At 33.9% G+C, this 22,453-nt stretch overlaps 1 pseudogene; it reads left to right on the forward strand.

The window, feature by feature from the left end:
- The first annotated feature begins 11,102 nt into the window (after positions 1 to 11,102).
- Positions 11,103 to 21,815, forward strand: LOC132284450 (histone acetyltransferase HAC1-like; annotated as a pseudogene).
- Positions 21,816 to 22,453: the final 638 nt, after the last annotated feature.

Below are 22,453 nucleotides of genomic sequence, written 5' to 3' on the forward strand. Positions count from 1 at the left end.
AAGAGAATCTTTAGATCTCAATTCTCAGTTAAATCGATCAGAAGACCTTCGATCGATCTAAGCATCAAGTTCGATCGATCTATAGTTTCAACACTAAGAAAAATTTTGAGCTTGCATCAACCTGCATATTTCAGCTCTTTGTCTGATATCAAAAACATTCCTAGATCGATCTAAAGTTCTTCGATCGATCCAACTTCATTATTGGATCGATCTTGAGATTCCATACTTAGAAAAATTTTCAAAGCACTGCAAATTTCATACTCTCTATCCCATCGTGCGACCATAGATCGATCATAGCTATGCCTTTTTGACTTTTTGACTTTTTCCTTTTTCTATTTTTATTTTATTTAATTTTTCATTTTCTTATTTCGAAAAAAAAAAAAAATTTAAAAATATATATATATATATATTATTCTTTGCATTCTTTATTTCCTTGTATTGTTATTTACTTGTCTTTTTATTTTTATTTGTGTACATATTTGTTTTGTCTAAAAAAAAAAAAAAATTTAAAAAAAAACGGTTTTTCAATGCAGCATTCCGTCTTACTAAAGACGTTAAACTTAGCAACCACATGACACATTGTGTCATTTATCTCTTGTTTCATACATGTTCATTTTTATTTTTATTTCTTTATTTTTCTTGCATTTTCTTTCATTGTACATATTTTCTTAAAAAATAAATAAATAAATAAATAAAACAAATTTTTGCATCCCTTATTTCCTTGCATTTTCATTTCTTGCATGTTTATTTGTTTTATTTTTGTGTGTGTGTACATACTTGTTATGTCATAAAAAAAATAAAATTGAAAAACAAAAAGTAAGAAAATTTTGTATATACTTACATTGTACATATTGTTTTTCATTTCTTGCATTATACATATTCTTTGTTTTTCTTGCATTTTGTATATACTTGTTTTCATAAAAAGAAAATATAAAAACTTTTCACCATTGTGCCCTTATTTGTAGTCATGCATACTTTATGCTTTAATTAGGGCTTGATCTCATATCTCTCTTTTATCTTGTGTTATATTGCCTTAGAATGCATGACTTGATTATTCTTATCCCATTTGATATTTGATGTGAGTTTGCTAGTGTGGTTATTCAAGTAGGTTGTTAATTCCAAGTTTGAGAGAGACGTCTTTCGAATTGGATCGCTACCGGGCTTCATGTCTACATCACCACGGTATACTCTTTCCATCATTTCCATTGTTCTCATTTCACATTGATGACAATGTGCAGTTTAAGTTTGGGGGTAAGGTGTCTTTGTTGCATTCTACTTAAGTTTGAGACTTAAATACATGATTGAGATTTGAGATTGATGTTAGCGATGATTTTGAATTTTTGAGGACTATATTGCTTAAAATTTAAAAATTGCTTGACTTGAGAGTCCAATACTCCTTGTATGCCTTGTGGATGCCATTTATAAGTAAATTTTTCGAAAGATTGATATCTTGCTTGCATTTGTGGTCTACATCATCTTGATTTTGTGATTGTTTTGAGATTCATTCTAAGATTCTACACTAGCACAGGCGCACACTAGCATTCATTTGTGGGGTACATGCTTTGTTGATTATTAAATTGGTTATATCCTAATTGGGCTAGTAGTGCATTGAAAGCTTTCATTCTTGATAAAGGTGGATAACAACTCATTTTCACTAAGTAGCCGGGATTCTAACCTCATCAAGTATTGAATTTCTCACGCCGAAAGGTAGAGCGCCCAAACTCTAGGTTAATAATTGAACTTGCTTACAAAAAAAAAAAAAAAAAAAAAAAAAAAAAAAAAAAAAAAAAAGCAAAAGCAATAAAAAGTGAGGACTTCTCCCAAATGGTGAGAAGTGGGAAATGATTAGATGGAGGTTGTCTTGATTTGTAGCCTAGTTAATTTGAGCTTGTAAGTCCGCAGGGGTGTTTGAACGCCTAATGCCCTAAAGCCGTCTAGTTTGGGAGTCATTGACCTAACGCTCGACCTCATGAATCGCTAGAAAGCTTAATAGATCAACATCTTGCACCATGCTTCCATCTTTGATTAATAAAAAAATAAAAATAAAAAAATCGAGGGAAAAGAATAAGCGCACCTAGATGAATGAAGCTTTAATAAAAGGTCCACTTTCTGTCTTGATGATCGTTACTAGATTTGTATACTAGTTTAAGGGTAAGGATGTAATCATTTTTTTAGTTGGCTAAGATAACAACATATTTGATGCCGGTCCACTCAAAAAGGATTTTAGAATTGTTTTGATTTGCATGATCATTGTTTTGATGTATGGAGGACCATATTTGTTTGTTTGATGTTGAAATTTTGGGAGATTGCTTGGAAATGGTTGAAAAATTGCATACTTGAGGTAGTTTTCTCCCAATGCTTGTTTGCAATAGTGGTGCCTCTTTTGAAAGAATGAGCTTAATGTTTATCGGTATCATTTCTGGAAACCCTCACGCGACTTCACTCGTCCACTAGGGGTAACCTAGGGGTTTAAAAGGCTTGTTGCATGTGCTAAATGCAATCGTGTTCCCTACGAAAGTGAGATTATCCATTTATTACTTTCTAGTTCATAGTTAGTTAGTTGTTCATTTCATTCCTTTACTTTATAGTTCATTGCTAGGGAATAACAATATTTAAGTTTGTAGGTGTGATAAGCGCTGAAAAGTGCGCATTTAAACCTCTTAAGCGAGGGTATTTTAGTCCATTCATCTATCTTTATTTACCCGTTTTAGTACTTATTTGTGTTTTTGTCTATTTTAGGTCAATAATATTAAAACGGGTAAAAAATGGCTTCTTACAACCTTTTTGGAGTCAAACTAAGCTTGAATTTGGAGCAAAATGAGACTAATGCTGAAAAACTGTCAAGTTAGATCGATCCAACTTTTTCTGAGATCGATTGAACTTTTCTGCTATCGATCAAAGTTGGATTGATCGAACTTTTTCTGAGATTGATTAAACTTTTCTGAGATCGATCGAAGTTGGATCGATCGAACTTTTTCTGAGATCGATCGAACTGTTTGCGAAAGTTATTAAAAAGCGGATCTGAATCTCATTTCAAACGAACTCGGGCAGAGCTTCAAGGAGAAGATTCTAGGGCTGAGTTCTTACATTTTTAGGCTCCCAAAGCCTTGTATATATGAGAGATTAAATCATTTTTGTTGAGAGATCCATACTTTTACATTGTATTTTCTATATTCTCTTTAGTTTTTCTCTCTAGAAAGTTAGAGATTAGGGTTAGAAGAAAAGAGAGAAGTGGAGGCACATCTCAAGATCCACTCTCTCTCTAGAGCTTCAAAGAAGAAGAAGAAGAAGAAGAGGAAGAAGAAGAAGATGGAGCCATGTTTGGAGTTTACTCTTGAGGGTTCCATGACCACATCTACCTCCTCCATGGTTGGCTAGATCTACACTTAGGGCTTGGATGGGCCCTAAGTCTTGTGTAATCTAAACCCTTGTATTTCTATTTTTGGTGATCTATATATATTGTTGTGATTAGTGTTCTAGCCTTGTGAATTTCATGAATCTTGGTATATCTCTATGATTTCTATGGTTTAATTCTTCCTATTAATTCTCTAGTTTATTTACATATCTATGTGTGATTAAATTGGGAATTATGTCTCACATGATTCATATGGTTTAATTCTTCCTATTGATTCTCTTTGCAATTACATGTTGTCTTATGTGTGATTATTTTGGAATTGATCTCTACACTAATTTTTCTATATTAATTACATGTCTATGTGTGGTTAATTGAGAATCTAGTGATGGTTAGATATGGGTTTTCATTGAATAATTTGATGGATTATTCTTACACTTGATGGGTTGTTCTACAATTTAATTTATACTTGTAGGTAGGTAGACAATCTTTGCTTGCTTTGATATTCCATAGCTTATTATTGCAAATTCCGTGATTCTCTAGATTGATGTGTGCTACAATTGTGACTAGTTTGATGACTCATGCTTAGAATTGATGGGTTGTGCTACACTTAGTTTAAGTAGACAATTCATTCTTTAATTTGATGGTCCATGCTTAATATTGCAATTGGTAGTCGCATTTTGTTCACAATAATGTATTCCCCATTAATGGAAAGCAAGTGGTTAATTACACAAGCTTAGTGGTGATTCCAACACCCTAAGACCTCTCTTTATATCTCTTAAATCCCTATCTCTAACTAGTTTACTTTACTTGCATTTTAATTTCATTGCACCTTAGTTTAATCAAACTAATCTCTCTCTTTGCAATCTTGTGATACATTAGAGTCAAAGTTAAATTCCAACACGTATAATCCCTTGGGACGATCCCTACGCACTCTTGCTACATTAGTAGTAGTGGTTTTTATAAATTTAAACTTAACCAAAAAGGCTTTTCTTGAACCGCACATTCACTACATTATTTTGGCGTTCATAAGCGGCCTCGTCAATATGTCTTGAGCATCCGCTATTAAGGAACCATTTGTCTTTAGATGAATATGGAGACTTCAAGCAAACCTACAAAAAGAATTTAAGTAATCTTCTTTTGATACCCACACTTTCTTGGGTCCATGGGAGTTAGGAAGGGCCATATATGTCCCTTTAATAACCCAAATTTCTTTTGTCATACATGGCCTAATAGGACAATGATTGATCTTATGTCATAACTTTTTACAATAATTGCATTTTGGACTTGAAGAGGAAACAAAATAATTGTTCAAATGTTTTCTCTTTTTCAATAAATAAGAATCTTTGTTGTGAGGATCATATCCAAACCCATCTTTAGCATAAGCATTTCTTTGCTTTCCAAGAATGAGGCCTAAATTCTCTCTACCTTTTGTGAATTTGGCTAAGGTTTCAACTTGATCCTCAATAATAACTTTCAATGATTTATTTTCAGAAATTAACTCAATTGAGGCCGCTTCTTTAAATAATTCTTTTTCCTTTTTCAAATTTTCATTTTCAAGTTGAGATTTTTCAAGGTTTTGAGAGATGATAAGCTTTTCTCTTCTAAGGCTAGCACACTTTTGAACTATTTTGCCTAATTTATCATGTAATTCTTTAAAATTATCTAGCAAATAGTTATGTGCATCAACCAATTCATTATAAGAGGTTTCTAAATCAAATGAGTCATGATTAGAATTTACCTCATCTTCATCGACCATGAGACAAAGATTAACTAATTCATTGAGATCATCGTCACTTTCGGATCCATTTGAATCATCATCCTCCCATGTAGCTTGCATGGCTTTTCCTTTCTTTTCCCTTTCCTTTTCATTTTTGTAGGCATAGTAATCGGATTTGAAATGTCCCAGTTTTCCACAATGAAAACATGTAGGTGTTTCTTTTTTTCCTTGCTCACTTGATGAACCATTTCTTTTGAAGTTGTTACTCTTTTGGTACTTCTTCATTTGAAGAACTCTTCTCACGGTCTTGGTAATGAGAGCAATTTCTTCTTCTTCTTCATCATTAGAAGCTTTATCAATTGCGACTTCTTTGGTAGTAGTTTGAACAGCTATATCCTTCTTTTGAGCTTCTTTGTCTTTATCTCTATCATTCATCTCTAACTCATAGGCCATTAATGAACCAACGAGTTCATCTATGGGAAGTGTATTGAGATCTTTGGCCTCTTAGATGGCGGTCTTCTTGGCTTCCCAATTTTTTGGCAAAGACCTAAGAATTTTCTCACATTGTCGGACGATATAAATGATCTTCCAAGAGCCTTCAAAGGATTCACAATGTTAATAAAACGAAAGTACATTTCACTAATAGTTTCTTTGTTGTTCATAGTGAAAAGTTCATATTTATGGACAAACATATTCATTTTAGATTCCTTAACATGACTAGTACCTACATAAGTAACTTCAAGTTTATCCCAAATTTCTTTGGCCGTTTCATAATCAGAAATTCTATTAAATTCGTCTTTGCTTAAGGCACAATAGAGATTAGTGATAGCCTTGACATTACATTGTACAAGCCTACGGTCATTGAGGGTCCATTCAATATCGGGTGTTGGAACATTTTCATTATTTACTATTTTGGTTGGAACATGTCTCCTTGTTCTGTGGCTTTCCAAACATCTATATCAATACCTCTTAGGAATGCTCTCATTTTAATTTTTCAATAGTTGTAGTCACTTCCATCAAACCAAGGGGGTCTATTGTTATATTGACCTTCTTGATGAAAATTTGTATTGGCTATGATCGTTCTCTAAGATGATTAATCTTTTTCTAGAAAGTAGGCTCTGATACCAATTGTTAGTTACTAATTGACTCTAGATGGGGGGTGAATAGAGTCAAAGGCCAATTTTTGCAATTTATAAAGTATTAAATCTAACAAATTGTTAAGCACAAATCAATTGAAATATTCAAGCAATATATTGCACAAGTAAGAAAGATAGAGATAAGAGATTGCAAATAGTGACTCGGTGATTTAGCGAGGTTTGGGAACTCCTACTCCTCGGCTCAAGGTCCTCCCTTGAGACTTCCTAAATTCACTAGAGCTTCTCCTTAATGGTGGAGAGCAAACCTTCAATTTGAAGCAAGACTTACTTCTCTTCCTTGCTAGGAGAACACCCTTCTCCTACACTTTGTTTTGGGTCAGACCAACCCTTACAAGATCGTAGCAAAGTTTGTAATTTGAAATAGATGTACAAGTGTAAGCTCACAACTAGAATAGATAAGAATATTAATGAAGCTCAAGTTCTAGAATGAGAAAATGCAGTGATAAATAAATAAAAGCTCAGAGAAGGAATTTATGGCTATTGAATGCTTTTGAATACTCTTCTTGAATATTCTTTCAAGTGGTGTGATTGTTTAGCAGACAACCCCTCTGTATAAATATTAATTCGCATCTCAATACAGCTGTTAGAAGTAGTTGGAGGAATTAAATGCAGAAAAATTACCGTTGTAATTCAAATCCCTCAAAGGAGCCGGCTCTTTGCAAAAGTGGAGGCGGCTCTTTTTCAAATGGAGGCGACTCCATTAAAAAAATGGAGCAGGCTTTTTTTCTAAAATGGAAGCAGCTCAATTAAAAAAATGGAGCAGGCTCTTTTCTGAAAGATTGTTCTACGAGCCAAGAAATGCTACTGGAGTGAAAGGAACAGGCTCATTTTTTTTGAGTGGAGGCGGCTCCATTGTTGTGCATGACTAAAAATAAATTTAACTAAGACCTATGCACTTCCTATTATATGTAGCTTGTATATATAAGGTTTATGAGTAAATTTTAGGCATTTTAAAACTGAATTTAGAATGAGTATGCATGATCCTAAAATTTTGAGCTTCAAAATATATTCAAATAAACTTTGACATTAAATCTTAAGCTCTCACCATCCTATCTACCATTTTCTTCATTTCTTGACCATGATAGTTTAGGCTTGATAAAGACTTGCTGAAAAGCTTGAATGATCTTTGAAGTCCGAGTTTTTTTCTTTAATTTCTTGCAACTTTGAGGCTTCCTTGAATCCATAACTTGAGTATTTGGAATGCTTGGAATGGATCTTCTAGCCTAACATTAAGGATTGATTATTGATCAACTAAATATCACTCAATGAAAATATTAATACTTAAACATCATTAATGGTTTGTAATCATCAAAACATAAGATTGACCTTTAGATAAAATCCTTAGGCCAACAGATATATATACACACTAAGTACATTACGCCCCTGAAATGAAACCCTAGCTCCGTCCCTGTGGATAGGTAAACCAATCCGAGACTATTACACTTAGGATAGGTGTTCAGAGACTGAAATTGTAAGAGAGTGAAAGGCTCAGGATGAGGGAGAAAAAGAAAGCAAAAGTTACTTAGAAAAGAAATGAGACTTTAGAACTTTCCCTTTTACGTCAGGAGATGTGCTCCTATTTATGGATTTCAAGGCGTATGACTCCTTGTATCCGTAATAAGATTATGACACGTGTTCTTTCTTAATATAGTTGTGGGTTTGGACATGAGTACCACCAGCCCCAAGGGTCGCAAACAATTCATTTCATGCAACTGAATCAAGATCACCTCTTATGTTTGCGTTTTGTACTGCTAATGCAATACAATACATCGGTTACGCAACACAATACATTACTTAAAAAACAGCAATGTAAAATTGTTGCCTAAGCAATCTAAGGTAGTTGTTGCATAAGCAATGTAAAGTTAATGAAGCAATATGAAGTTGTTGTGTAAGCGATGTGAAATTGCGTTTGCACAGGATGTCCTGTAGCACATGAGAGGATTTGGGTTCCATCCAACTACTACCATGGGGTCGCTTAATTTTTATTTTCATGCTATCCCATTCAAACTAGCCTTTATCCTTTAATCCTTCATGGCACATAAACCTTCCTTCGCATTTTTTGACTATAACATTCCACAAATAGTGTCACGCTATAGTCGTCGAGGATGGTGACATCGCAAGCTATGTCAAGTTTTGGGATTATGACATTCCACAAACAGTGTTAAACCATAGTTACCTAGGATGGTAACATAATGATATATGTCACCAATTCCATTACTCGTGCTTAATATCAAAAGTGAATTCCTATATAATTATTATGGTACCATGATATACCAAATGGAACTAACTTAGAAGAGGAGAGAATTATCATGAGTTAAAGTATTGTTCTATGACTGTGAGGAAAGAGTGTTTTTTGGGACACCTGGCGATATCACAATAGTCACATACTGCACTGCAGCTGCAGTGCTGCTCTTTTCCTTTTGTGCCTTTTATTTGCCTCACGCCCCTGAGAGCGCACCATAAAGCTTTACCTTGTATACATCCCACTTCTGTCAAGTTCAATGAACAAGGCTAAGTAGAGGAGCTTTCTAGGCACATTCGCAATTTTTAGGGAAGTGATGTTAGCTATGTGTACGTGACTATATTATTGGCTAGCTAAGACCCTTTGATGATGTCACGACCGCTTTGCACACTTTTTGTATTCACGGTTTTCAAAACGTGTCTACACAGTTAGGAGGTGTCCAGAGTCATTGTCGGTCATCCAGAGCAAGCCGGGAGCTTTAATGGTGAAGTTTGGAGGAGTTTAATATCGAAAACTCGAGCCCAAGTCTTGAGGCTTGAGCCTTACAAGCTAAAGAAGAAAAATCAACAAGGTATTAATGCTCGAGCTTTGTACCTTCAGGCTTGAGCTTGAACAAAGGGTGCTCGAGCCTGACCATAGGGTGCTCGAGCCTTAACCCTTAAGCTCGAGTACAAGGCATCGAAATTCGAAGAGTTGATTTCCAAGCTCCCAGACCTTGTGTCTAACCCCAATGATCGAGCACCATCTATTGAAGCTCGAGCCTTAAGAACCAAATGCTTGAGCTTGGTACCTAGTGCTCGAGCCTATGAAGCTTTGATCGAGTAATGTTAAAAGATTTCAATCCCAAGAATATTCTAAGTGTTAAAGAAAAGGACGCTTCGGAAAGTAATTGAAGAAATTTGGATAAGTGTCAAAGTGAAGATCGAGCACCATTCTTGAAGCTCGAGCATCAATCCAAAGTAGCTCGAGCTTTGTTCCTTAAGCTCGATATTAATTGAACAAACTGCCTTCAGTAATAAAATATTGTATCATCGTGTGTTTAATTGAAAGTTTGCATTAAATTTTGTATTTCACAAACAATAATATTATTTGTGTGCAATGTCTAACATTTAATTTTTTATTCGATCAACAATAATATTATTTGTATGCTACATCTAACATTAGGGAGACTTAAATTCATAATTCAACTACGTTATCTAAATTGGGATTTTACAAGTCATCATTATCTACCATATAGGAATAGCAATTTTATTTCAAAACATAAATATTAAAAACCGCATTTAACAATTTGTTATTAGTAAGCAAAATAAGCTACCATGGAGTGAAAAAATCTAAGTTGGATTATACTTATGTGTTTTAGTATATCTTTGTAAATTGTTTATTTAATTTATTTGCCTAATGTTTAATGTTTAGATTAGTGAGTCACATTAACTATACATAAATCTTAACTTAACTCTATAATTTTTTTGACAATATTTTGTTGTTCCCTATTTTTTTTTTTTTTTTTTTTTTTTTTTTTTTTTTTTTTTTTTTTTTTTTTTTTTTAAGTTCAAAAATATATATCATAACTTAGTCAGTTCAACATTTTGTGGGATCCGTTCAATTCAAACCTATCTAACATTAGGGAGACTTAAATTTATATTTTAACTATGTTATCTAAAAATTGAGATTTTACAAGTCACTATCATATACAATATAGAAATAGCAATTTTATATGGAAATATAAATATTAAAAATTGTAGTCAACAATTTGTTATTAGTAAGCAAAATAAGCTAACATGGAGTGAAAAAATCTAAGTTGGATTATGCTTATATTTTTTAGTATGTCTTTATAAATTATTTATTTAATTTATTTGCCTAATATTTAATGTTTAGATTAGAAAGTCACATTATTTATATATAAATCTTAACTTAACTCTTTATTTATTTTTAACAATATATTGTTTTCTTTTGTTTTTTTTTTGTTTTTTTTAAATATTTTTAAAGTTTGAAAATACATATACCTTCAACTTTTGTGGGATCCGTTCAAGAAAATTATTTATAATGGAAACACTTGGACGGATAATGTAAAGGATCATTAAATGTTAGGATCATTAATTCTCCTATTTCTTTGTTCTCGCGTCAAATTCATATATCCATTTTTTGGGTTTTAATTCAATTGTTCACACCCATTTTTATATGTCATTGATATTAACCGAACAATATGCCTTAAAAAATAAAATATTTGTATCATTGTGTGTTTAATTAATTAAAACTATAACTTGAAATCTTTATTCGACCAACAATAATATTATTTATATGTTACATCTAGTATTAGGAGAGTTAAATTCATAATTCAACCACCTTATTTGAATTGAGATTTTACAAAATATCTCATCTAAGAATAACATTTTTGTATTGAAACATAAACATTAAAAACTTAAATCAATAATATGCTCTTAGTAAGTAAAATAAGTTAATTTGGATTAGGCTTATATTTTTAGTATGTCGTTGTAAATTATTTATTTACTCTTTTTTTTTTTTTTTTCTAAAGTATAATGTTTAGATTAGAAGGTCCAGTTTTAACTTAACTCTTACGCCTCGCATCACAACGGTAACAAAATGCAAGTTCAAATGAGACGAGTCGCTAACAGTTAGTGAATCAGACGAGTCGCTAACTCTTATCTCTTTGTTCGATTTCTCTCTCTTCTTCTTGGCGAACTTCAAGGACGACAATTAAGGGAATTGCGATCCAAACCCCATAAACAAATAAACCCAGCCCAGTGAAATTACCAAACACGGCTAACAAAACAAACCCTAGTAATTGAACTATTTGCGTACAAATAAAGCCAACAAGAAAAGTACCCAACTGTCAACAAGAAAGCTCCTGAGGATATTTTTGTCTTCTCGCCTAAGAAAACCCCACACAGGACCACGCGACCTTCCTCTCTCTCACCTTCACAGTACACGCCGAGTAACCGACAACGAACCGACTTCTCAAAAATCAACCACGGATTCGTCATCTTTTTCAAATTCGGTAAGATTTATTTCAATTTTTAGGTTTTGTTAATGTTCTTCGGTTGGTATTTCAGATGTCTTTTGGGATACTGTTGATTGTGCTTTACATGTTTTGGGGTATTCAACGTCTTGGGCTTTTTTCGAATTTCTTCTCAAATTGCAACGAACTCATTATTTTTGTAACTTTTCTTGGCCAATATTTTTGTTCGATCGTGCTTGTGTTTTTATTTGATAAAGGTGTCTTTGTTGACGAAAATTCTATTGTTTTTGTTCCTGCTTGTGTTTTTAGTTTATGTGGTTTGGTCGCTATGTTGTTTTTCTGTAATGCTTTTTTTTTTTTTAATTCAAGATTTTAGTTAATTTTTGTATGTTTATCTGCTGTATATCTATTCTCCCTTTATATCTATATCGACTCCCTTCAAATTATTTCTTGGTTTGAGTTATTTGTGGCACTATTATTTGATTATTTGTTTTTTGGGTTTTTTTGTTTTTAATTTTTTGTCACATTGTCTGTATATTTATTATGTCTGTATATAATTAATTACGTAAACATGAAGTCATTATACCTTCAAATGCGAATTTAGTGACTTTTGGGGAGGGGTTCTCGAATCAATAGGATTCAAACTTATTATATGGGACATGTTCTAGGAAAAAGTAAAAACACAAATGGGAATGTAACAAAGAACAAGGGTCTAGAGATTAACTTAATACAGTCTTTTTCGACGTCTCAGGGTCGTGAATCTTGTCTTGCTATTCCGCTCTAACGCCAACTCTCAATATGGATACGCTACTCTTCTTTATTGGTGCAATTGTTGGTTATATAAAAGTATTCTGACTACCACAATTTTATTGTGAATGATCATGTATCCTTCAAATTCTCTGTCCTTGTATAGAATTCTCAAAGTGCACATGATTGGTTTTTAAAGTAATGTAACATGGCTTTAATCTCTATACACTACACACTGTGCACAAAATTTCATGGTTATCTTGTATTGAACAACCATATTGTGGTGTTGTATCTGCATTTGTCACTGCAAAAATTGACATGTTTGGAATTTGGGTAACTTTGGAATTTGGGCATAATATGAGCTCCTTCTAGTAGATATGTCATATGATGCTGTAGCCTCACCTGTTATGTAATTATTCAGCCTTTGATCTTGGTTTTCAGAATGAATAAACTTGTATAAACAACAAGATGGACATATAAGCATACCATTCGGTGAAGTTCAGTGGCCAGATACCAAACAGATCTATCAAGGAAAACATAGTTCGGCAGGAAATATGTGATGCCTGGCAAGTACCTTGCTTTCCAGCTTCATATTCACCCATAAGGAGGACCATTAATGCTTGTGAACTAAATAATGGTCTTAAAAGGGCTTTGTCTGATGGAGATCTTGGTGACACCAACTCTGTCATTACAGAAGATGTTCTGCCTCCTTCAAAATATCTGAAGACAGAAGATTCCTTTGAAAGTGGAGTTTATCATGCAGTTGATCCTGCAAAGAAGTCAGAGGAACCAAATATACCCGTCGTGTCCTTTGCTGATTTTTTCACTGCAGAGCAAATAAAGGAGCATATCTCCAGTCTTAGGCAGTGGAATAATCAGGATTGTAGATCAATTTTGAATTGCTGTTATTGGGTTATTTACTATCACTTTATTACTTCTGATTATATACTCATTAAAATGGTTTGTTGACATAAAAAGATTATAGATGTTATATACTCTTTCGTTTAAGTTGTTAGGGAGAGTGTAACTTTAGTATTTTATAAACTCAACATGCTGCTTTAAAAGCTTAAATTGTTAGAGAGGGTGTAACTTAAGTATTTGTATACTTTGAAATTTATTTAGCTTGAGATGAAGTTATAGCACTTTCCTAAGTTTGCTTCATTCTGCATTGGAAACAAAATAGATTATTTTGGTTCATTGGCCAATCAGCCATCTTAGTTTTATTGGGGGACTTCGTGTTCTTTAACTTGAAGTTCCTATATCAGGTTTTTTTTTTTTTTCATCAAGCAAATGAAATTAGAAATTGTGGATATTTGACTAGAAAACTTATTTAAATTGCTCCTGTTAACTGAAGTGAAATTTTCTTAAAACTTTGACTTATTTGTTCGATTTCTTGCAAAATAGGCTTGCGTATTGGAGTGTCTACTGCAGAGATTTTTTATACAACCAAAAATTTTGTGGCATTAATGCTCTCTCTCTCTCTCTCTCTCTCTCTTATATATATATATATAGATATATCTTTTGTTCTAACGATGTATGTAATATTGACTTGCCTAAACATGATCTGATGTAAATGACGATTATTGCGATGCATTCCATTTGAAACAGAGTATCATGAAGGAAGCATCAGAAAATACAATCGCACATTCTGTTGGTGAAGGCTCGTGCCAGTTGTGTGCCATGGGAAAACTTGTGTTCGCTCCAGCACCCAAGTATTGCTCAACTTGCGGAACTCGTATAAAACCCAGTTTGTTTTATTATCATGGGCTGGATGAAAAGGGTGCACAGCATTGCATTTGTCCCTCATGCTTTAGGGCGTCTCGTGGTGCTACCACCTCATTCCAAGGGGTTTCCATTTCCAAAGCAAATCTGTACAAGGCTTGTAATAATGAGAAAAATGAAGAATCGGTAAGCTCGTCATTTTGTCCTCAGACAAATCTATTCTATAAATTGTAAAAATTTCAGTTTTCTGACTCTTATCCTACTGCAGTGGGTTCAATGTAAGAAATGTGAACAATGGCAACACCAGATATGTGGTCTCTACAATAAGAAACAAGATTCGGAAGGAAAAGCAGAGTACATTTGTCTAAAATGCTGTTTAGAAGAAATAGAAATTGGACAGCAGAAGCCTTTATCAAAGACTGCAGCATTTGGAGCAAAAAATCTGCGAAAGACTAGGCTTGGTGATCACATTTAACAAAGGCTCTTTAGGCGTCTCAAGCAAGAGAGAGAAGAGAGGGCAAAGGCTTTAGGAAAGAACTTTGATGAGGTAAGAAGCAAACACTGTTTAATGAGTTGGAATTTTAAATGGCTTTAATCATCAAAACATATTTAATTAAAATTATATATTTAGACAAAAGAAAATTAATAATAATCCAGTTGGTGATGAATATATATTACTCAAATACTGCTGATTGATGCATAAAACTCTAGACTGAAGGATATAAAACATAAATTGTTGAAGTAGGGTCAAATTACACCTGGTGTAAAACAATGTCGTTTTACATCATATTTGTCCAAGCGCACCATTGGATCGCATACTCTTCCCATGCTTGCCATGCATAACCATTTGGCTGGTTGGAGTCTCAGAGTTTTTACATTTAGAAAATTTTCAAATAGTGTTTATTTATTTTAGTTAAGAATGAGATGGCTAAAGAAATGAGATCACATGTTATTCATGATGGAGGCACCCAATTTAATGATAGGCCTGGACAAATTACGAATCCTGCATAAAGTTGAGTGGAGTAAAAATTGTTATATTCTTCTAGAGGTGGAACTTGATCATCATGCCTTCTGTAACTAATATTACATGGGATTCAACACATTTGACAATCACCATATAATATGCATTTTTATGTCAAGCAATACACTTATATTTAAAGGTACTTATTTCTGTAATTGCATGCTACTTATCCACTTTCTTGGGTTCTTTGTATTCAACATTTTTGGTCTTTTATTGTATATGAGTAGCTCATACCATGTATGCTGCTTCTTTTCTCTTCCTTTTTGGTCTTAATAAGAGAATATTGAAATCTACTTCAGCTAATTGATATTTCATGTATAATTTTTGACCTGTTATTAGGTACCTGAAGCAGCTGATCTCGTTGTCAGAGTGGTGTTATCTGTCAAAAAACAATTGAAAGTGAAACAGCAATTTTTAGATATCTTCCAAGACGAGAAGTATCCTGCAGAATTCCCATACAGATCAAAGGTGAGACAAATTAAAGTGATCCATAATTTTTTTTCGCTTTACATAATCTTTATTAGGGCAACTTACTGAAGATCATTTGAGATTCTGAAAGTACCAAGAAGCTCTCTTTAGGTTGATTAATACCATTGATTTGTCTTAAATACCTGAAATAATAATAAACTCCTTTGAGGTTTTGGATTGACTTCTTGTATTCACCGCTGACCGCTCCCTGTTATTAATGTTCAGTTGATTATTTTCTTGTTCTTTTCACTCTTTCAATGGACTTCACTATTATAAGGGCCAATACAATCAGTTTTTCATCATTTGAAAATTAAAAGGATGGAAGTGAGTGTGTGTTGATGTATAGCGACGTGGGAGGTCATGTTATTTCAAATGCTCTAAGAAAAGTCTGTTATTTTCCTGATATATTCTTTTTTTGTGGCTTTACCCATGTTTTGGCACAGCTGTTAACTATTTTTGTGGTTTTCCCAATCAGGTGATTCTTTTTTTCAGAAAATTCAAGGTGTAGATGCATGCCTTTTCGTAATGTATGTTCAAGAGTTTGGTTCAGAATGCTGTCCACCAAATCAACGTTGTGTTTATATATCGTATCTTGATTCTGTCAAGTACTTCATACCAGAGATATATACTGTTAGTGGAGATGCTCTTCGTACCTTCGTTTACTGTGAAATTTTGGTAAATACCTTTTTTTGTCATATATTGGAATAAAGAGCTTCTAAAGTTTCTATTTTTTGATAGGATTATTTAAAATTTCTAATTTACACATGTAAATAACAAGATTTGCTTCTTCTTTTTTTTCTGTATCATTATCAGATGAGATACCTAGAGTATTGCAAGAAACGAGGTTTTTCAACCTGCTATATATGGGCCTGCCCACCTTTAAAAGGAGAAGATTATATTTTATATTGCCATCCAGAGACACAGAGAACACCAAAACCTGATAAGCTGCGGCGGTGGTAATTCCATTCTCTCTCTCTCTCTCTGTGCGTGTGTGTGTTTGTCTGTCTGTACTGTCTGTGTTTGTGACTCACATTGACATATATATGATTGCATGAGTGCAATTAAGATATATGCAAACTGGTAGCATTTCTTGTGCATCTTGCTCTTGAGGATTACTACACTTGTACTGAGATCAGCCTTTTGGGTGAGGTGGCTGTTTCCATATGTGGTCATCACACACCAAAGCATTGCCTGAATAGTGAATAGTCCATTACTTATGTTGATCTAGGTAGTTTGTGCTCAGATTCCATGTCTTCAGCTTTTGCCCATGTGCATGTCTTGACTGGAAGATGTTCCACTTGCAGGTACAAGTCAATGCTAAAAAAAGCAGCCAATGAGAACATTGTGGTGGATACCAGTAATTTATATGATGAATTCTTTATTTCTACTGGAGAAAGCCGAACCAAGATAACTGCAGCTCGTTTACCATATTTTGATGGTGACTATTGGTCAACTGCTGCTGAAAATGTGATTAGAAGAAATATTGAGGAAGAAAGTGGAGGAGATATACAAAGGAAGGTGAAAAAACTAACGACAAAGAGAAATTTAAAAGCCATGGGGCATACCTCCAATCCTTCTGGTGATGCAGTGAAAGATATTCTACTGATGCATAAAGTAAATTTCTGCTTGACATTTTCCTTCTTTATTCATATAATGTTTACAGATGTCACTGATTTGTGTTATTTAGGGCTCTGGTTGATTCTTACTTGTGCTATAGGATGACATACTGTGCTAGGCTTTTAGAATACATCTTCAGAACTTCTTTGGCTAGATAATGGCAACCAAATTTTAACACCAGTGATTACTTAATTTGGCCATTCAAGTGCCCCAAAGGTGTCAAATCCGGGCTCATAAAGTGGCTATGCAGTGGCCAAAAAGTTTGGAACAACTCTGGGTTGGATTAAATAAAGCTTACCAAGGTCTTAGGCATGGCCCGAATGGGTTCCCCCTAATGTAATCTAGAAACCACCTTAGTGGCTTAAAAAATAACCCATGCCCCCAAGAAAAAAATATGAAACTGAAATAAGTTAGTTTGCCGTGTCACAGGTAAAGTTTCTCCAAAAAAAAAAAAGAAGACTTTTCTCCCTATTATACATTGTGAGCAAATAGAAGGAAAATTTTCCATTAAATATAAGAGGCTTTCTCTCTGCATGGGAGACTGGATCTTCAACAATGTCGAATTAAAGCAAAGACCAATTAAATAGCCAGGATTAGCTGAAACTGCTTATCAAATAAGATTATTTATTTATTTCTATATTTGATGTTTGGACTGCTTGCTGATAGATGATGTGTTGTGAGATTCTAAATAGGGATTAGAGTTCCTATAAGCAGAAACTTCCCTCATAATAGACCACATAACTAACGAATTCTTTGCTTTCACAAAAAATTAGAATGTTACCTGTATAAATTAGCATAGGTTTATTTATTTATCTTTTCATGTGTTTGATTTTTCTCCCTCCACAACATGTAAAGGATAACATGCCTCCTTCAAATGACATAGCAAGCTCCACAAGAGCTGAATTAAAATATTGTTTTATGTCCTTTGTTCAAAGGTTACCACCAGGCTAACAGGTCAGGTGGTATCTAAATTGGACTCCAACCTACGTGTCAAAGGTTCAAGTTTCTGTGTTGTCTTGAAAGAAAGAAGGTTACTGAGGACATGATGTCATGCCCATTCTTGTAGTCACTTGGTTATGACTTCTTCCTAGGACCTAATACAGGCAAGGGATCCGGTGGATGCCTAATGGACCCGTTGATTTACTACAGTTAAAAAAACTTTACCTAATACTGATGGTCCATCTAGCATCTTCAGTTTCATGTATTTGGTATAGCTTAATTTGAAAATTTTGTTCCAGTAAATTTGGACTATGCTAGCATTCGTCAAAAAATTCTAAATCATCAAAGAATGATGGTAAACTGAAAACTCTCCCTTGTCTTGCGTGGTACCCTATGATATGTGAAACTTCAAAATTTGTACTAGTACTTGTGGGCCACAACTTGATAAGATATGGGATATGTATTTGATGCATCTAGAAACACATCATTTTGCATTATATCAAAAGCTATTGCTTTTCTTTTTATTTGATGAGATTTTAACAGTTTGTTATTGCTGTTGTTCTTTTTCCCTTGATAGCTGGGGCAAACCATCTTACCCTTGAAGGAAGACTTTATAATGGTCTACTTGCAATACACTTGCACATGCTGCCGTGAAGTGATACTAACTGGAAGCAGATGGATTTGCAATCAATGCAAAAAACTTCAGCTATGTGAAAGGTAATTACCGTGGTAAAGTCATGTTTTATTCTTCTTCTTTTTTTCCCCTTTTGTTCTTCATCCTTACCAGAGATATACATCTTTCATTTGCTATGGTGTATGCCCTTATAATCTGGTTATTGTTAAATAATTAAATGCCTGTTATCAGTTTGTTTTCCCTCCCGCCATCTCTTGTATTTTTTATTTTTATTTTTCCCCAGTAAGTTCATCCCTTCTTTTTTCTTCTCAACTCTTGCATTTATTGTTGAGCCAAATTTCTATGGCTTTGACCCGTTTTTTAATATGACGTGCTTCAGGTAGGAATAGGAAGGGTTGAATATGTAGGTATAGGAAAGGTTGATTATGAAACGTGACTTAGGTCAGCTAAATGAATCCTACTTTTCCATTCCCGCTCTAATGCCATTACCTCAATTGAACTATTTGTTGACTTCATGAAGTGTATTACAGTAGTCATCTTATAATACTTTTTTTTTTTATTCATCTCACATTCTCACCCTTTCATATATGCTTCAGATGCCATGATTTTGAGAAAAATGTCAATGACAATGTATTACAGTAGTCATCTTATAATATTTTTTTCTTTATTCTTCCTTTCATATATGCTGCAGATGCCATGCTGTCAAGCAAAATGTCAATGAGGATGGAACGCACACTTCCCAGAGCGGGAGAAGACACTTGCTCTCTCAGGTGAATCCCGAACGCCAAAATTTCCAATCACCACCAATTGTCTTTATAAGAAGCAGGAATAATTTCTTTAGCACATGCTTTAATTTATAATAACTTTCAGTACCTGTTCCTGTTTAAATTTTCTTCCTTATGTATATTGTTTCTTATACTTTTCAGGTGGTGGTGGATGATGTGTCTGCTGATACTGAGGACAATGACTTGTCTTTCGATAATGATTTCTTTGAGATTAGGCATACATTCTTAAACTTCTGTCAGGAGAACAATTATCAGTTTGATACACTTCGTCATGCCAAGTATTCTTCACTGATGATCCTGTATCATCTCCGAAATCTGATTGCACCAAGTTCTGGGAACTGCAGCATTTGCCAAAAGGATATTATGGTAAACCAGGGCTGGCATTGTGAGACATGTCCAGAGTTTGATGTTTGTGCTGCATGCTTTCAAAAAAAAAATGGTGATTGTCGTGTTCATCATAAGTTAACTAGGCGTTCTGCTGCTGCTAATTGTGAGTCAAACAGTAACCAGGCTCAGCCTCAGCAAGTAAAGGTATGGAGAAAATCTCTTATAAGCTTAATTATAATATTTAGATCCCACATGTCCAATATCTGATTCTTTTCACATTCAAACTGAGAGACATGGGTCATTATTTCTAAATTAAATATTAAAGCAATAAAGTGTTTAAGAGGCAAATTGGGTGTTCTACTTTTAGATGCAATTTTATTTGCCAGCGATATTTAACCAATTATAGAGGAATGTATTTCCAAAGATCTATTCCTTGATCTCAACACTCAACCAATACGGCAAGGACGTAGTCGTCCTTTTGGTTGACCAAGAAATGGAACTAGCTTGGAAACATTTTCAAAACACAATAATTATTGCAAAATTAAATTCGAAATGCTTGGAATGTAAAGTAAAATTATATGGGTTATATAAGTGAAATAATTTAATATAAGGCCTGCTCGTCCATCTAAATGAGAGGAAAGTAGGAAACAAGGGTGGAATTGATTAGTAAATGCAAAAATATAAATAAATCATCAAATAATATATACAATACTTTACTGGTGAAAAACAAGCATAAATGATTTTAAAACTAATTTTGGCATGTAATAGTGAATCATTATAATCACATATGACACTACCTTTTTGTTGGCTGTTGAGATAGTGTTGGCATGGGGGGAATTTTTTAACTGTTTCATTATTTCAATCATTCTTTTGTATGTTTCCAAGTGGGCAAATTTTCATAGAAACATGTCAATTTTGGATTTCCACTCGTGTTTCTCTTCATACGTTAGGCCGTTTCTGTAGAAACGAAGTAAAATTTGATCCTTTCTTAGTTTAATGTAATATGTTGTTTATTGATGTTTGCAATTGGCTTGTTAAGAATTTTTATAAGCATTTCTTGGCCAATATTTGCTCACACCCTTCCTGATGAGTATCATTGTGCGTATTTTGAACTTTTATGTAATTTGGTGGTGCAGTTGAGTGAATTAGTGGATGTTCTACCACATGCCATTCAATGCCGTGCAACCCAAAGCACTCCATGTTCCTACCCGATGTGCCTTCAAATCAAGAGATGCTTAATGCATGCACGTCAATGCATTCTTTCTTTGGGTGGTGGGCATTGTAAACTATGCGATTCAACCAGCATGATACTGAAGTCCCACTTAAAAATTTGTAAAGATTCAGATTGTATAATATGCAGGTGCGTTACACTGACTGCTCCATATTTCTTGATTTCAATTATTAATTTTTAATGGAATTAGTATTAATAATGCCTGCTGAAATCATAACATGCATTGTGTATTTTGAACATGCAGGGCTGCGAAGAGTAGGTTAGAAAAGGCTAAATTTCAGTCTAAAACTCGGTGAAGGGCTGCTGCTATGGGTTAGGAAGCACCCGAGGTTGCTGGAAACAGTTGATTGTCCGAGTGTATAGTAATACCGAGGTTGCTGGAAACAGTGGATTGTCCGAGTGTATAGTAGTAGATGGATCATCAACGACAGCACCCAAGGTTGCTGGAAACAGTTGATTGTCCGAGTGTAAAGTTATAGATGGATCATCAACAACAGCAGCCACTTATACTGATCAATACCCTTCAAAGTAGTAGTATTTGAATATACTGACTTGTTTCTTTTGATGGTTGTATAGATTACTTCACTGCACTGTGCTGTGAGTTCATTCAAACAGTGAGTCATTTGTAACTCCAGAATAGTTATCATGTGAATAAAAGGATGCTATTCATGAATAAAAATATCCGCTGATCGATTTTTACCTTCTAGGCATGAAATCAGTGTGTGTGTGTGTTTCTTTTTTTTTTCTTTTTCTCCCTCTACTGATAATTTGATTGTGCCTTAACCAATTAAGCTTTTAAAGAAATTCAATCCCTTGGTTGGGATTGGCGACGCCCGTAAGACCTAATGGTTCTGAACTGGTAGCTTTGGTATTGTGGCCTAATGGAACATTTGGTTTGTATACTGTCAGCTTATAGTTTGTTTTTTTAACAAGCCTATTATTGGCTGCAGATGTAATATTTTTCAAACAGTTGAGTCTGATTTGATTTTGTGTCTGGAATTGTGTTCAATGCAGGTGAGAGGCACTTGTAATCAATGTTTTAATTTCTGAGTGAGTTTGGTTGAATAAAGCTTTTCTTGTCCCACACAGTGAAATGATTGAGTTCAGTGTAAATAGGGAAATTTTATTCTTTTTGACTCTTTTCTAGTTTATTGTATTTTTCTACATTTATTATTATTATTTTAGTTCCATAATTTTTGTTAGTTAAGATTTTATTTGAGTGTTAAAATCTCATGTAAATACGCATTGTTTGTTCTTGATTGAATATTGGTTTGATGTTCCAAGCATGATTGGTTGCTGGAGTTGCATGATTTATTTCGGTTAGGGTTTTTATGTCTTGGACAGTCTCTAGTGCATAGCTTGGTTATAATATATTTTATTTTTCTTTGTTTTTATTTTTGACTTCATCAATTTTAATTTGTTTTTTAACTTGGCTTTTAATGGAGTTGCTTGCATCAAGGTATGCCTCTTTTCCCTTTTCTCTTTGCATGCTTGGTTGGATGGATGTTAAGGGG

The sequence above is a fragment of the Cornus florida genome, unplaced genomic scaffold (genome assembly GCF_030987335.1).
Source record: "Cornus florida cultivar Cherokee Brave unplaced genomic scaffold, ASM3098733v1 CherokeeBrave_3.0.0_Hap2_Chr11, whole genome shotgun sequence".
Taxonomy (NCBI): Eukaryota; Viridiplantae; Streptophyta; class Magnoliopsida; order Cornales; family Cornaceae; genus Cornus; species Cornus florida.